We start from the raw sequence: 16,662 nt of genomic DNA on the forward strand, positions 1-16,662 counted from the left end.
CGATAAATTATAAATGAAGTCGGTTTACTTGCCGCTGTTTATAGAGTTTTTGGATCACAAACAAAATTAGATTTAAACTGCTTAGTCATTGAGTTGAGTTGCACCTTTTTATGGTGGAGGATGGCTAAATGCTTCTGACGTGTAATTAATAACATGCAAAAGTACGTACATGAATGTATAGGAAATAATTTCTCAATACCGAAAATACAGATTTCCTATATTAATTTTCATATATCTTAGTAAGGTAAGTATCAATTAGTATATTGAACTATTTATGTATTTACTGAATCTAGATTGTTCCTACTGATGAAACCTCCTAAAGATCAAGTCAAATCTGAAGTGTAAAAAGTCGAAAGAAAAGTTCACTATGCTAATCAAGTAATCAATAACAAACATACATACCATTAGTTTTCTGCTGCTGTTGATCTCTGATTTTTCGTTTGATCTTCAAATCTGTAACAAAAAATACAATCAAACACTTATAAAATTATACTAACGAAGATCCTACTAAACGAGTTTCCAACATGGCCTACTCAGAGATTATGGTTATGGCATTTATCTTACAAGCGTACTTTCTATTCTATGAATCTAAAACGACAGAAGACATAATATAAGCAGAAATACTCATAGATAATTTGTAAGCCAATTTACTACGTATTTAAGATTTAAATATTTTATATCAAAAATATTTCCGTCATTTGGTCAATTTATTTACGCGGAAGCAAATAATGTGGGAGATGATTATTTTTTTCCCGTCTCTATTCATAAATTGGGTTTTCCATGATGTAATATTTAGATCTAAATTATTATTTTACATACATTAGTTGAAGTATTATTATTATTTTAAAATAAGACCATGAAAATGTAATAGATGAATAGACAGCTGCTTTACTCTAATGCAAATATAAAGTAGGTGTATTATTACTGAATCCATACTATATATAATATTATAAATGCGAAAGTAACTCTGTCTGTCTGTCTGTTACTCAATCACGCCTTAACTACTGAACCAACTTGCATGAAATTTGGTATAGATATATTTTGACACTCGAGAAAGGACATAGGATAGGTTTTATCCCGGAAATCCTACGGGAACGGGTTTTTCTTTGAAAACGCGGGCGAAGCCGCGGGCGGAAAGCTAGTATAATATAAGTGACGAGATATTATAGTTTCTAAACATATCCCCTTATCTATATTATGTTGTGCCAAAACGATTCGAAAATAATAGTATTACAGATACATCTCACGCAAACAATACTTCTGCGCATAAAGAACGGGATTGAAATATGTATTTACGACTACTTATACATAATTATGTAAACACAGATCATCACTATATTCTTGCTCACACTATAAACTGATTTCCGAAAACCAATCTACGCTACACTGATCATTTCTGTGCAGTAACAAAGATTCACCATCCATGAAAATCGTGATAATGACCTCATAATAGGATTGGGAATTTTGCACATTGTTCCACTCTAAGTTATTTCAGGACACATTATTCGTTAATATAGAAAACAAAAATGAACTGAATATAGTTCAATGTTCTCATCTTCCATGAAAAATATTTATTTATCAAGACAGATATTCACGCAAGATAGATACTATTTAAGGAATGTTAAATATTAATATTAAAAAAACATAATTTTACGGAGAAATTCTAATGATAATAAAGTACATTCCACGCATACTTATTATTTTATCTTTCACATCTTTAGTAATTTTTAATATCCTTAAATATGTCTTAAATCTTGCTCCAAGCGAGCTTTTTTAATAAGCGATATAAATGACACTTTTTTTTATAAGTTCCTTCTCCTTGTATCTCCTCCGCATTGCTCCTTTCCTATTGATCTTAGCTTGATCACAATATATACAGATAGCATATAGCCTACCTTGACAAATGAGCTATCAAACACTGAAATATTTTATTACTTGTTAGCAGAAGTTAAGCCCATAAGTAACATTTAAAATATACTCTCGTGATTATTCTAACCTTTCAAAACCCATCACAGCAGTTGATAGATTGTCCTTACTATACTTCTAACTTGATCACTTTCTAGCGAACCTATATATCCAATAACACCAGATCCATCACGCGGTCACACCAGCAGTTGTTTATTTGTATCCAATTTTCCAGACGATGCACAATGCACTTATTTGTGTTCGTGGATTGCAAACAAAACCATGTACGTGCTAGTCAATAAGATTTCTATATTCTCCTTACTATTTTAATGTTTAAGTGTGATTTTAATGGCGTTTGTATTTATATGTATAAACTATGAAGAACAGGCTGAAGGGCTATCGTTGGTAAATTATGCAATTATTTTCTATATATTGTTTTTCAGCATAAGAAGATTTAATTGTAAAGTAACATAATATTACATGAAATAAATATTTATCATTTGTGGATGTATTATTTGTTCACTTAAATAGATTTTCAAGTACCTACATCTTATTCAATTGAAGACGTCTAACAATTAATGAAGTAAACACTTTACAAGTCATTTACAACAGTTAAGAGCAATTGAATGTTGAAATTTTCTTTTATATACAAAAATCTATAAATCTTAATATATATATATATATATATATATATATATATATATATATATATATATATTTATCCCTCAAACAAACAGCCGTCCTCTGAAGACAAAAATGCATTTAAACTGGCGTCCACCTGCTTTTGGCGTCCGAATACTGGACGCCACTTTGATAGCCAGTGGCATTTACGTCCTATTGGTCCTGACAAACCGTAGGACAAATATCGATAGATGCCAAAATATCGCTTAAATGGCTGCAATAATATATTAAAAAGTTCCAGAAAAAATCTTAGCGCAGATGAGGCGCTGCTGTCGCGCGTATATTTACAGTCGTATAACTTGGAGATTTCCTGACTCCGACTCCGCGTATTTGGCGTCCACAACTGCGACGTTGCCAGCTCGTTCGCAACAATAGATCACAATCATAATATTTACCACTGACTGCAATTATAACAATATATTCGCCGTAGGAGGTGTACGCGTTGCGTATCATTAGGAGCCCGAGTTTATTTAAAAACTTTTAAAAAGTCAGTGAAAGTTTCAAAAAAAAATACGTGCATTACTGGATTTTTTTAAAAGAATACTTGAGGCGTGATCTACAATCGATATAGAAGCCAAAAATATAGTTTTTAGAATTTTTGTCTGTTTGTCTGTATGTACGTCCGGGATAAACTCATGCATGGATTTACTTGAAATTATGCATGAATATTACTAAGAGGTCGGGTCAGGCTATAGGCTACATATTATCAAGCTATCACCTACGGGGCAGAAGAGTTCGTTTGTTTGGTTGAACGCGCTAATCTCAGGAACTACTAGTACGATTTGATTGATTTGATTCTTTCAGTGTTGGATAGCTCATTTATTGAGGAAGTCATATATAGTCATAGCTATATAATTTCACGCTAAAGCTAATAGGAGTGGAGCAGTTATGAAAAATGTTACCAAATTGGAGGAAATTTAAGCGACGGTAGTGGGTGAAATTCTTTATAAGCCATAAGATTTAAAGCGAAAAGACCACGATCGTAACTTTCAGTTAAAATAACAACATCCATACTATATTATTAATATTATAAATGCAAAGGTAACTCTGTCTGTCTGTCTGTTACTCAATCACGCCTAAACTACTGAACCAATTTTCATGAAATTTGGTATGGAGATATTTTGATACCCGAGAAAGGACATAGGCTACTATAGTAGTAAATATGTTTATATTGAACGGACGTACAATAGCTTTATACGGACGGCCAATAGCTATATATACGGACGTCCAATTGCTATATACGAATGTTCAATTCAAATCTAGTGGGATATTCTCAAAATCTCTCTTCTTCTCTCTAAAAATATATCTTCCTACTAAATGCCAATAATTCCCATTGATCCCGGGAAAATCTGTGGGGACAAATGAGAATAATCCAATATGGTGCAAGTGATGCAACACGATTGGTAACAGTATTTCCATCATACAGTAGCTTGTAGCCAAACAGTACTGCCTTAAATAGTAAATTATCCCTCAATCGTAGTTCGAAGCGTGTCGAGGGGTTTCATCCTTTCATTGTGGATATCCCTAACATTCGAACTCGTCGCTTCGAGTCTTCTTTCATAATTAAAACAGCCAAACAATGGAATTCACTCCCTACCACTATTTTTCCTGAGCAATACAACCTGGACCTCTTCAAAGCTAGGGTGAATAGGCTTCTCCTAGGCAGACGTGTACCCAAGTAGACCACATCGTCGCTTTTACTCAGGTGGGATTGTGGTCAAACGATGGCCTATCGATTATAAAAAAAAAAATGTGTGCGTGTACTAGTGTACACACGTAAGAAGTGAAACTTCTTTATGACCTTATTTTTCAAAAAATAATTTACTATATGCAACTTTACAGAAATACGTCGAATCACGCGTGGTAGGCATAAGAAGATGGCGCGTAACGAGAAAATGTTACACTAAATTTTTTTCCCACCCCGATAAAGAAGTTTCACTTCAAAAAAAATAGTTCCACATTTTTACAATTAAAGTAGCCAGGTTATTTAACGTCCGTATATAGCTATTAGGCGTCCGTATATAGATATTGGACGTCCGTATATAATATTTGACGTCCATATATAATGTTGGTTCACAAATAAAGTTATTACCTACCTAATTTTCTTATAAAAAAATAGACTAGATAAACATGTACATAATTATATGCTTGTTATTTTAGCAACTACCTGCGATTTTTCATGTAAAAATTACAGACATGAGCTTAATTTTCTTTCTCTTATTATAAACTATTTGTGTACTAAACTTTATCAAAATCCATTGTTACTTAGTTGTGTAGATAGATAATAATAAATGATATAAAAATAATGTGCATCCGTATATGTATAGATCTTACGAAATTAGTATAAATGAAAAGACAAGCGTTAATAAAAGAAACCGAAATCTGGCAACGTCGCACTCACAAAATATGCCGTTCATGCTATGAGGACGCTAGATAGTCGATGCGATAGATAAATCACGATCAATATATCCAGGACGCCTATAATTTATGAGCATGGTTCGGGGTTCAAAAATGTTGCGGCACGAACGCAAGAAGAATATCGCGAAAAATTAAATTATTCGAAAATGACGTACCCCACGGAGCTGGCTATCGAAAAACTAAGCAATATTCATTAACACATGTTAAAAAAAGCAAGGGGAACTGGGGGACGTCGTAATGATGCACGACGTGCATGACGCCAAAAAGATTGTATGATGTAAATATATATATATATATATATATATATATATATATATAAATCTCGTGTCACAATGTTTGTCCTCAATGGAATCCTAAACCACTTAACCGATTATAATAAAACTAGATTTCCGCCCGCGGCTTCGCCCGCGTTTTCAAAGGAAAACCCGCATAGTTCCCGTTCCCGTCGGATTTCCGGGATAAAACTTATCCTATGGGTTAATCCAAGTTACCCTCTATATGTGTGCTAAATTTCATTGTAATCGGTTCAGTAGTTTTTACGTGAAAGAGTAACAAACATCCATACATCCATACATCCATACAAACTTTCGCCTTTATAATAGTACTAGATTTCCGCCCGCAGCTTCGCCCGCGTTTGCAAAGGAAAACCCGCATAGTTCCCGTTCCCGTGGGATTTCCGGGATAAAAACTATCCTATGTGTTAATCCAAGTTACCCTCTATATGTGTGCTAAATTTCATTGTAATCGGTTCAGTAGTTTTTACGTGAAAGAGTAACAAACATCCATACATCCATACATCCTTACAAACTTTCGCCTTTATAATATACTAGACTAGATTTCCGCCCGCGGCTTCGCCCGCGTTTGCAAAGGAAAACCCGCATAGTTCCCGTTCCCGTGGGATTTCCGGGATAAAAACTATCCTATGTGTTAATCCAAGTTACCCTCTATATGTGTGCTAAATTTCATTGTAATCGGTTCAGTAGTTTTTACGTGAAAGAGTAACAAACATCCATACATCCATACATCCTTACAAACTTTCGCCTTTATAATATGTATTAGATTAAGATTCGCACACCATGTGCAGTTCGATCCAACTTGAGAGATAGGATAGTTTAAACATGTAGGCACCAAGGGCGAAGCCGGGGCGGACCACTAGTCAGATAATAAATGGATGGCAAAAATTCAAAATATTGCGTAACATTGAGAAGTCTAACAAATAACGCGAACAAAGTTGGATTCTAAGATAAAAGTAAAATGTTTTATGTTTATTATTGGCTTATTCTATTTATAATTTCTAATTTCACTGTACGCATTGATAAAGCTAAATTATAAATTTATAAAGAATATAAAACATTCGTTCACGATACTCGATCGAATCGACTAGTGGTCGAATTTGAATGCCATTAAACCAAAAGTATCAAATTCAAGCTAAATTATTTTTATTGGTAGTGCAATTATTATCGTTTGGTTTAGTATAGTATTTTAACCAAAACACAGTAAAATAAAGTTTATCCGCATCAATAATAAATAATTGGTCTGAATCAGACATAAATAAAAGAATATGTGGAAGTAGGACGATTGTAATATTGTTTCTTAATTGCGAAGGGAATCGGTCTATTTGACTTGCCGGCCCAATGGATATAATTTGGAAGTACCTAGTACATAATATAATATAATATTACTATGTGAGACGAAATTTTTATATCAATAGTGCTATTAAATTGAAGATCTCTATATCTCTACAATTCTACACGACCGCTACAAAAACTATTTTCAATAAAAATATAAATAGACTCTACACAAAATCCTAATCTATACTTCTATACTAATATTATAAAGAGGAAAGGTTTGTATGTATGTATGGCTTTCACGCATAAACTTCTGGACCGATTTCAAAAATTCTTTCACCATTAGAAAGCTGCATCTTCACTAAGCAACATAAGCTATATTGCATTTTCAAAAATTAGATCATTTACAAAATTTAGATCCTTACCTAAAATGCAATAATGTAACCCAAGGTGTAAAAAATTCCTTAATAAAAATTCTGTAATCGCGTGCGCTGCGGAATCTATTCCTTGAAGTACGAGGGTGGTTCTTATGAAAAAAAAAACGTAAACATGTAGGTACCACGGGCGAAACCGGGGCCGACCGCTAGTAGCAAATATAATGAAACAGAATGTATTTTAAGAGCGGAATTAACAAAACTTTTTACCGCGTGAAAGTTCTGCTTTTAATAAAGACTGAAAAAGCTTTTACTTGGCTCTTAGTTTTTTGTGTTTTTATAAAGATGTTCAGGTGGATTACGCACTTGTAAAATTACGTATTTTGTCAATAGTTTTTGTACTTATACGAGATGAATTATTTACAATAATTATAAATAGATGATAACGATGAATACAATCATAATTTAAATAAACATCTTTTCTATTTTCGTATTGTTTACATAAACAATTATAAATATTGTTTTGTATACGAATGGAATGTAGTAGAAATATATTCAACTGTGTCAAATACGCTATCGTTTACTTTACATTTGTAATTTGTGATTGTCACATTCAATAATTTATGACTGGAAGCGTGTAAAGTACAATTCTGTCAAATAAATAAAACGATTACACTTCTACACGAGTCGCACTGGGTGGTAAGGAGATAATAAATAGCTGAAAAATCAACGCTTTTCTAAATTAAATTGCTCACAACAAGAACACAGCGTAGTTCGAGTTGAAAAGTTTTAATAACAGAACAAATAAACTCTAGCGAAACATTAATATTATCTTCTTTGTGGAGTAAGCAAGAACATGAGCTTTTTTTTGATATAACACGAGTTGTCGCGGCAAAAATTATCTTCCTTTATATGGCATCTGAACTACATACAAATTCGTGTCCACTGTTGCACCTTCAATTTTTGTTTCGTAGTCCATTGAATGAGTCCCTCCAAGGGGGGTCTAGAGTGCGTGAGTTAGTAACGTAAGATGTTTCTTCGGAAACATGTCAAGAGTCCCTAGGTAATAAACATACTAAAACCCCGGGACACTAGGAGGAGCCCCGGAGTGGGGGGAGGGGGGAAATGAGTCCATTTTTTCATTTTTCGCTTAAATCTCAAAAACGGTACATGTTAGAGAAAAACTTTCAAGGAAAAGTTGAAAGGCCATAAAGTTATCTACAAGTTGTACCTAAATCATTTTTTCCTATATCCTACCGTTTCTGAGTTATAGGCAGTAAAAAATGATTTTGGCTCAAACAATTTCCCCATACTACACATCAATCGATCAAAAAATATTTATTTCTTCCAAAAAACTCAAATGTGTAACTTGTGACCGGTACTGATAGATTGCTCTTAATTAGGTCTATAATTGATAAAATAAACACATTCCTCCATGGAAGCCTTTAGGAGGAATCGATTGTCAAAATATTATATTAGGGCAGTTTGAGTTACTGAACTTGATCTTTTTATTTTTTTCTTCCAAAAAACTCAAAAGTGCAACTTGTGACCGGTACAGATAGATTGCTCATAATTAAGTCTATTATTGATAAAAATACTAGATTCCACCACGGAGGCGTTTACGGGGAATTGAATTTTATTAGGGTAGTTACGATACTTTAACTTTTTATTTTTTTTCTTTCAAAAAACTCAAAAGTGTTTGGAACTCAAAACATTTTTACAATACATAACAACCACAATATTCAAGTTATAATTATACCTCATTACATAACATCAACGTGCCGTGTCTACGTATCAATTAATACATGAAGGAAACCCCGTCTATAAGTATCATATTGCTACGATTAAAATGGCTGAATATCGTCATCAAAGGATATCCTAGCCAGATTGCTGAAACTAATATTGTATAGGGAAATGTAGGTCGTATCGGTAATTAAGTGTTGATACTATATACGTGTATTTATGTAAGTCTATTTGCAGCGTGATATTATTGTGAGCTATTAATTGGAAACAATCTTAGACTGAATTCAAATATTATTATAACTAATTGATTAAGACTATTAGCTTTTCTCTCGCAGCTTCGCCCGTGCAGTCGAACGAAACCCCGCATAGTTCCCGTTCCCGTGCGATTTCCGGGATTGCGTCATTTTCCCGGGATAAAAAGTAGCCTATGTCCTTTCTCGGGTATATCTCCATACCAAATTTCATAAAAATTAGTTCAGTAGTTTAGGCGTGATTGAGTAACAGACAGAAAGACAGAGTTACTATCGCATTTATAATATTACTAGCGACCCGCCCCGGCTTCGCACGGGTGCAATGCTGATACTAAATACACTACAGAAAAACTGTGAACGTATTATATAATTAAAAACATAGCGGCCCGGCCGGCCGGTACCGCCGCAAACGCTACATCCCGCAATTTTTAAATCTGTAATATCTTCGAAAATATTCACTTAAATCATACGGTGTAAAGTGCCATATAGATCTATATTAAATGAACAATGTATTCAAGGTATTTAATTGGTTAAGGATTAATGCTGTATTGGTGAAAATCGCTTCGAAAATTAGCTATTATTTGTCATAAAAAGTAAATGACAAAAAAATGTTATTGTGGGTTATCCATAAGAGATAGACATATATACCATCGCGGACTTTTCTGTAGACCTTTTCAATGTGTATAATACTTAGTACATTATTTTGATAAAACTCGTAGGGTTCAGACTGCGTTTGCAATAATATAAGCGGAAACAATCTAATTTTTTACGACATCACATTAGAAACCTCAAAAATAACAGTACTTCTCCACTATTTAATGGATGTTATTATACATATAAACCTTCCTCTTGAATCACTCTATCTATTAAAAAAAACCGCATCAAATTCCGTTGCGTAGTTTCAAAGATTTAAGCGTACAAAGGGACATAGGGACATAGGGACAGGGAAAGCGACTTTGTTTTATACTATGTAGTGATTATATATTATATATTATATTAGAATATTAGAATTAGAATGGATTTTTTGAATCTATCAATAATCTCGTTACAAATATTACGTACTATTTATTTTTTAATCTACAAAAGCTTCACTCTACCTTTATTATTTTACCCTTATATTATTACCCTTCATTTTTTTTCCTTTCAGGTAGTTATATCTGGGTTATTTTACTGACCGATATAATTATTTAAAATTTGTTGTTATGCTCTTAAAAATTTTACCCTCTCATACATTTGAGACGTAGCACAGTGCTACGTCTCAAATGTTGGAAATTCCGCTGAAACGCCATGTTAAGTTAATGATATCATTTAATTACGGGCTCCAAATCTCGTCATAGAACATTTAGTACGAGTAATGTAATGTACCGTGCATTGTATAATGAACGACGTGCTACAACTAAAATTCGTTTTTAGTTGTGTTTAGCTCAGGCTCTACGAAACTCATATAAAATTTTAAATGAGGACCAAACTTACTGTCAAAAATATTATTTTTGTCTTCTTGAATTTTGTGAACTTTGCCATAAGAGCACGTGAATTATTTTTTCATAAACAAAATGCTCACATTAGCAAAGCGGTATATGCCGGCTGCGCGAAGCTAGAGAAGAAAACATGGATTTTAATGAAAAATTTAGAAAAAAAATTTTGACGTAATTCTGTTGCTTAAGTATTTTTTACGTGATAAGTGTTTGCAAAACTACTTATCGTATCTTATCTTTACTACGTATCGCACGCATATATTATACACACATGCTTTCGAAGAAAAACACTTAAAACAATAACACCAATAACCCGTACAATAAAATATGCGATTCTCAGTTATGTATACAATAATATAACTCAAGAATAAGAAGGAAAATAGAATGTTATTGTAACTGAAGATAAGCTCGAATACTTTCCCGCGATATTGTTAACTTTAACATAACAATATAACTTCTATATTCCCAAACTCAACATAAACATCTTGCCTTGAGAAATATATATTGTTATTGAAAATAGACAGTCGCGTTCACTCTCCTAATGGAAATTATTGTTAGAATAAGAATAAACATTGAATAATGATTTCGTGTCATTGTTTAACTTTTAGAGACATGTTGAATAATTCAAAACCTCACGACCGTTTAGAATGAATAAAAATATAATTTTCATAACTTTCCAGTGGCTTCTCTCTTCAGATGTTGAACAAATGTAGAATGTTCGTAGAACAAATATTGTTACTTATGATGTTATCTATCTTGTCCTGCGAGGTTGCTGGTGGTTTACATGTAACCCTGTATAAAAAAGAGGGTTCAGTAAGTTTTCATGTATATTACGATTTCATTTCAAAATCAAACAAAAAGAGTCTTACACTATTTATAGTTTACTATCATCCAACTTTTTAGCAAAACAAATCAAACTAACGACCAAAAAGTAACGTATCGACACATTTGTTTAGTAGTTTTAAAAGTCAATCAATCACTCAGTATCAAGGGATGACACTTTGAGTTCTGTCAGTGATTGATGTCGCCGTCAGATTTCAATACATTGGCATTTGATCAAAAGCTCACAATATATCACTATGAGAGAGTTTCATGTAAAGGCCTCAAGAGCTAAACATTGTAAGAAAATAAGGCTTAGAGATTGGAGAGGTCTGTGACCTTTCTAAATAGATAATTCCTTGCCATTAAAATTACAAGCCATTTATACCGTTACTAAAATCAAAAACAATGACAATTAACGACACCTTAATTGTTTACGTATAGTATTAATTATTATGATTAAATAAAATAATGAAAATGAGGGTGAAAAACAGCATTCGATGTAGTTACCATGTAATAATACCTATCTCGAAGAACATAAAACTATATTTCATTCAATGCAATATTTTTGATTGGTCTTCAACGAAGTTTACAAAACAGTTTTATGACAGCATTCAGTTTATTTACTGCATATTAGTCCAATACAAATATCAATAAAATAGCAAAAAAAATTTTTCATACAAACATGGATCGGATCGTAAAACAAAAGCAGGTGACATTGTTTTGTTTATGTCCCAAACGAAAATGAGACGGTTTATAGCTGCTTTATGGGCGTATGTTAATTATATTGGCCAAGTGTGAGTCTGCAATGTTTTATTTTTACTTTTCAATGTCTAAACAATAGACGTGGCACTATATTAAGTAGATACGTCGTCTAAAAGTGTTGACTAGATGATTTGATTTGAAACAATAGTTAGATTACGAGACGAATGATTAAAAAATAGATAGATGGATTCTATATCGCTGTAGGTGGTTTAATTTTCATTAAAATAATTAATTAATTGAAGATACGAATAAAATACAATTGAAAGGAACAAAGGACATAATTAATTTAATTGTTCACATTGCCTAGTACTCTCATAGACTAGAAGTATAATAACTTATATTCTATGAGAAAACTAAAACCTGAGTAAGACGCTACCTATTTTATACCACATGAAACCTTATAATCCATACTAGTATTATAAATGCGAAAGTAACTCTGTCTGTCTGTCTGTTACTCAATCACGCATTAACTACTGAACCAATTTGCATGAAATTTGGTATAGAGATATTTTGATACCCGAGAAAGGACATAGGATAGGTTTTATCCCGGAAATCCTACGGAAACGGGTTTTTCTTTGAAAACGCGGGCGAAGCCGCGGGCGGAAAGCTAGTATGTAATATACCTAACATAATTTTAGAATGAATAAAAAACTAATATATTTTGGCTCTACATGAGATTTCATGCAATTTTACAGCGGCAATAGTCAACATCTCCATGCTCTGAAACCGTTTGGCAGCCAACGCTTCCTGTCGCGATGCAACGAAACTTTTCACGGACTTGCGTTTCATATTTACAAAACTATTCGTATTTCAATATTATAGAAGATATTATGTGACAGTTTATTTGATTTGTTACTGAAGCCAAGTTATAAAAAGTTGAACCCTATTTCACCCTGTTTATAATTTTCGTTACAAGTTGTCTAGTCTCGGTTGGCAAATTGAATAAATCAAACTAAACTGTGCAGTGGTTCAGACATGCAAACAATAATTAATAGAGAGATATTATTAATTTAGCATTCAAATATTAGTATAAATCTTTATTTACATAAAATTAAGATTATTTTTCATAATCTGAATATACTTTATATGAATTTAATTTATTTATAAGCTTACTACTTTGCTACGTAGTATAAAACAAAGTAGCTTTCTCTGTCCCTATGTCCCTAAATATGCTTAAATCTTTAAAACTACCCAACGGATTTTGATGTGTTTTTTTTTAATAGATAGAGTGATTCAAGAGGAAGGTTTTAGTACATAATTTATTAGGTTTTAGACAAAGCGGGCGAAGCCGCAGGCGGTAAGCTAGTATTCTTATAAACGAGTTTTGTTCTACAATTTAGAACAATAGATAGCACGATACTAAATCAAGTATTAATTAACAAAATCAACAGTCCCGTAATTGAGTTTAGCTGAGTTTGCTCTGCAAGTGCCCTTCTGTCCTGTCACGGCTCAGGGTTAAGGGATAGGGAACTTTTAAGTAATTTGACCGCTAGTTATTAAATTATTTAAAAATAATGACCCAATCTGACTTTGCTGGACTAAACTTACCCTGTTTGAAATGATCGTGTTATAATTTCGACTTTAGAATATGTATGAAGGGCTGATCATGTTATAATTTCGACTTAAATATACTTAAGTGCGTAGAGCTAAACATTATTAGCTAGAACTTTAGAGATATATCGAGAATGTAGAGCTTTTTGGCTAAAATTCGTAGCATCAATGGCACCTACTATTTCTCTCGTTACTCTTCTATAAAATAAATGTAAACAACACTTACAATAATTTATACAGACAAATCAAATTATATGAAAATATCGAAGCAATCATTACCGCTATTTGTTACAAATTCACGACTGAATTCACAAAACATTAATATTTATTACACTCCCGTTTATATAATGTTTCAGCAAATACGATATTATTGCATTGAGCTGTTTGAATATTTACACATCGCCCGTCCAAATGCACATGAATCCCAATTTATTTAAATGTCAAATGCGTGATTCGGTAACTTTATTCTGTTTTGAATATCATAACATTTCCTTTGAATGTATTTTATATCCGTTATGTTTTGATTTGTTTATGAGTGAAATGTCAGTTAATCAATAACATTCAATAAATGTTTATCTTTGTTTTTTATTTTATCGGACGCAGCAGTTCTGATGATAATATGATACTACCTTCAATACTCGAACAGAATAAATACATCAGATTTTGCATAGATTTTGTTGAAGTTCAATAAAACATAGTTTCTTACTGAAGCTGTATATTGTTTCTTCGGAAATCAGTTAGCTAATTAAATGAACTAATATCACATAGACTTAGAAATACGTCCACTATATGAAACAATACTTGTATGACCCAATGTTTCCCTTTTTTGTATGTTTTAGGGATATTTCTTTAAAAAATAAATAATTTATTCCAACCATGGCTGACCTTTCCCCGCCAGTTAGGGAAGCGGTTACAAAAAGCCAATTAAAAGTTGTAAAGGCGATTAATTCCATTGTGTACGAAGCGATTCACTTGTTACTCTCATTATCATTTATATCACTTTAATCACTTTTAAATCATTACTTAACTTGCTAAAGTTAATCTTTTCAAAATAATATATCTTGAAAATGCCATGGCTAAATAAAAGTTGGATTGGATTTTGTGCAAAGTTATGAATGGTTCTATTTCATTCAATAGATTTACTAGCGTACACGGTAACATTTTACTAGTATAAAAACTTGACAATTTCAAGAAATTATTATAATCATCTTCATAAGAACTTTGACTAAAATACATAGATAATTTTATCAGATAATAGAGAAGCATCCCCTAATCGCAAAAGAGATAACAAGCCAGAGAACAATAGAGCAGGTTGAAACTGTAAAACCATTGTAACAGCAAGTCAGGAATATCGCAATATCGGAAATGTAATTAGACATCGACACCCCCCGTCCCTCCCACTCCCCTCCCTCGCCCAAACAACACCCGTAAGCTTCTCAAACTATAATTATATTAAGTGAATTCCGTGGTTTGTCTACAAAGAAAAGTAGTTACTAATGATCTTAATCATTTTTTGCCGACAAAAAAAATATCGACATATTTTAAGGTCGAACAATTTTCTAATTATTAAGAACAATGTAAGTTAATGTAAGCTATCAAACTTAAGGTGAATAACAATAAAGACACAAAAAAGAACGAAAAGAACTACTTGCCTTGCATTTCACGATATCGCATGACAGCGGTTTTCCATTGCATAGGTACAAATTCCACCCCCTAATTTACCCTTTTCAAGTTTTACTTTCGTGACATTAAGCAACCTTTGTCTTTCTGTATGCAAGTAAAAATTCATCTTAAAACACCTTTATTAGTGATAAGTTAAATATAAATATTTAACTTGAATGTGGTGGTAGAATCTATTTAAATTTCATAGTCCGCAAAAGTTTGAGAATCTCCACTGAAAAGGACGTTATATGACTATTTGTAGATAAGATTGCAATATCGGGTTGTCATGGCAACTGACATTTATATAGACAGTGATTGAGATACAGCTGAGATACAGGTAGCTTCAGGTAAATGAGGCTATTAATAGAATTGGGGAAATACCTTTATTAAAACGTCACAATGAAATCGTCCGAAGCGAAGATTTTGTGAAATAAATCCGCAATTAATTTGCGGATTTATTTCACAAAATCTTCGCTTATTAAAGACTGTTGTAAGACTTCGTAATAATATATTGAAATATTGTAACTGGTACAAATTAATTAATAATATTTTCCCCCATTAAAAGTTTTAATTAAGTAGACCAAATCACAAATGATTGAAATTTAATAACACAAGTTTTCGATTCCCAGAAGCGCCTTGGGAAGTCTTTTGCCCAGCATTGGCAATTGCCCAATGGGCTAATAAACTCAAAACAATACAACACAATAAAATCAAAGATTTTAATAAAGAATACTATAAAGAAGTTAATACGTAACTTATTTTGTAGAGAAGTATGAACAATTAGGAAGGTCATTGCTCGAACGTTATAATATCATAAACATGCCAAAGCATTAACGACTTTATGCAAAGCAGGATTCGACTCAAAATTATGCAAACACTCCATAGCAGAGCTATAGCGGTCACAAATATATAATTGAACTTTAAATCGATTCAGTTAGAGTAGAAATTCGTATAACACGACACATAAGCTCTTATCAAACACAAGCAGTAATGCGCATAATTATACCACAGTATTACCATCCTACAGTACGGCGACGAATGTACTTGTGCAGAGAAACGGAGGGGAACTGGCGGGGGGTCGGGCGACGCGGGCCGCTTAATGCAATCACGCTGAGTTTGCATTAACTATCGCGAAAGGATGACGCAGTCGTATTTTTTGTGTAATAATTTTATTATACATAGGTACTTACATATTCTATTACGACGCGCAAAAACTGTTCCGTTTACGGATGTAAATCTACATTGAAATCCCAGAAGGAAACAATATTTCAGAAAGATTGTATTAATTGTATCTGTTGAATTAAAATCAAAGCAAAAATGTTGTCCTCATTATTTTCTAATCAGATTGTACATCCCAATGCGAATGCATTACTTAGTTAAATGGTATAATATACAATTAAGAACATCCAAAAATAAAGTGTCCACGTAAATAATATTTAGCAGTGCAATA

The 16,662-nt window shown here is 32.6% G+C and overlaps 1 protein-coding gene across 2 annotated transcripts in view; it reads right to left on the reverse strand.

Moving 5' to 3' along the window:
- The window catches only part of LOC149906189 (somatostatin receptor type 2-like), a 97,925-nt gene that overhangs the window by 39,677 nt on the left and 41,586 nt on the right, over positions 1-16,662 (reverse strand). For both annotated transcript variants that reach the window (XM_090105504.1, XM_090105503.1), the window contains exon 2: positions 403-453. The gene's annotated coding sequence lies outside the window, so the exon portion shown is untranslated. The remainder of the gene's footprint in view (positions 1-402; positions 454-16,662) is intronic.

The sequence above is a fragment of the Colias eurytheme genome, chromosome 9 (assembly GCF_061535395.1).
Source record: "Colias eurytheme isolate Ceu_HAF_F1 chromosome 9, ilColEury1 Martin Lab GWU primary, whole genome shotgun sequence".
NCBI classification, from domain to species: domain Eukaryota; kingdom Metazoa; phylum Arthropoda; class Insecta; order Lepidoptera; family Pieridae; genus Colias; species Colias eurytheme.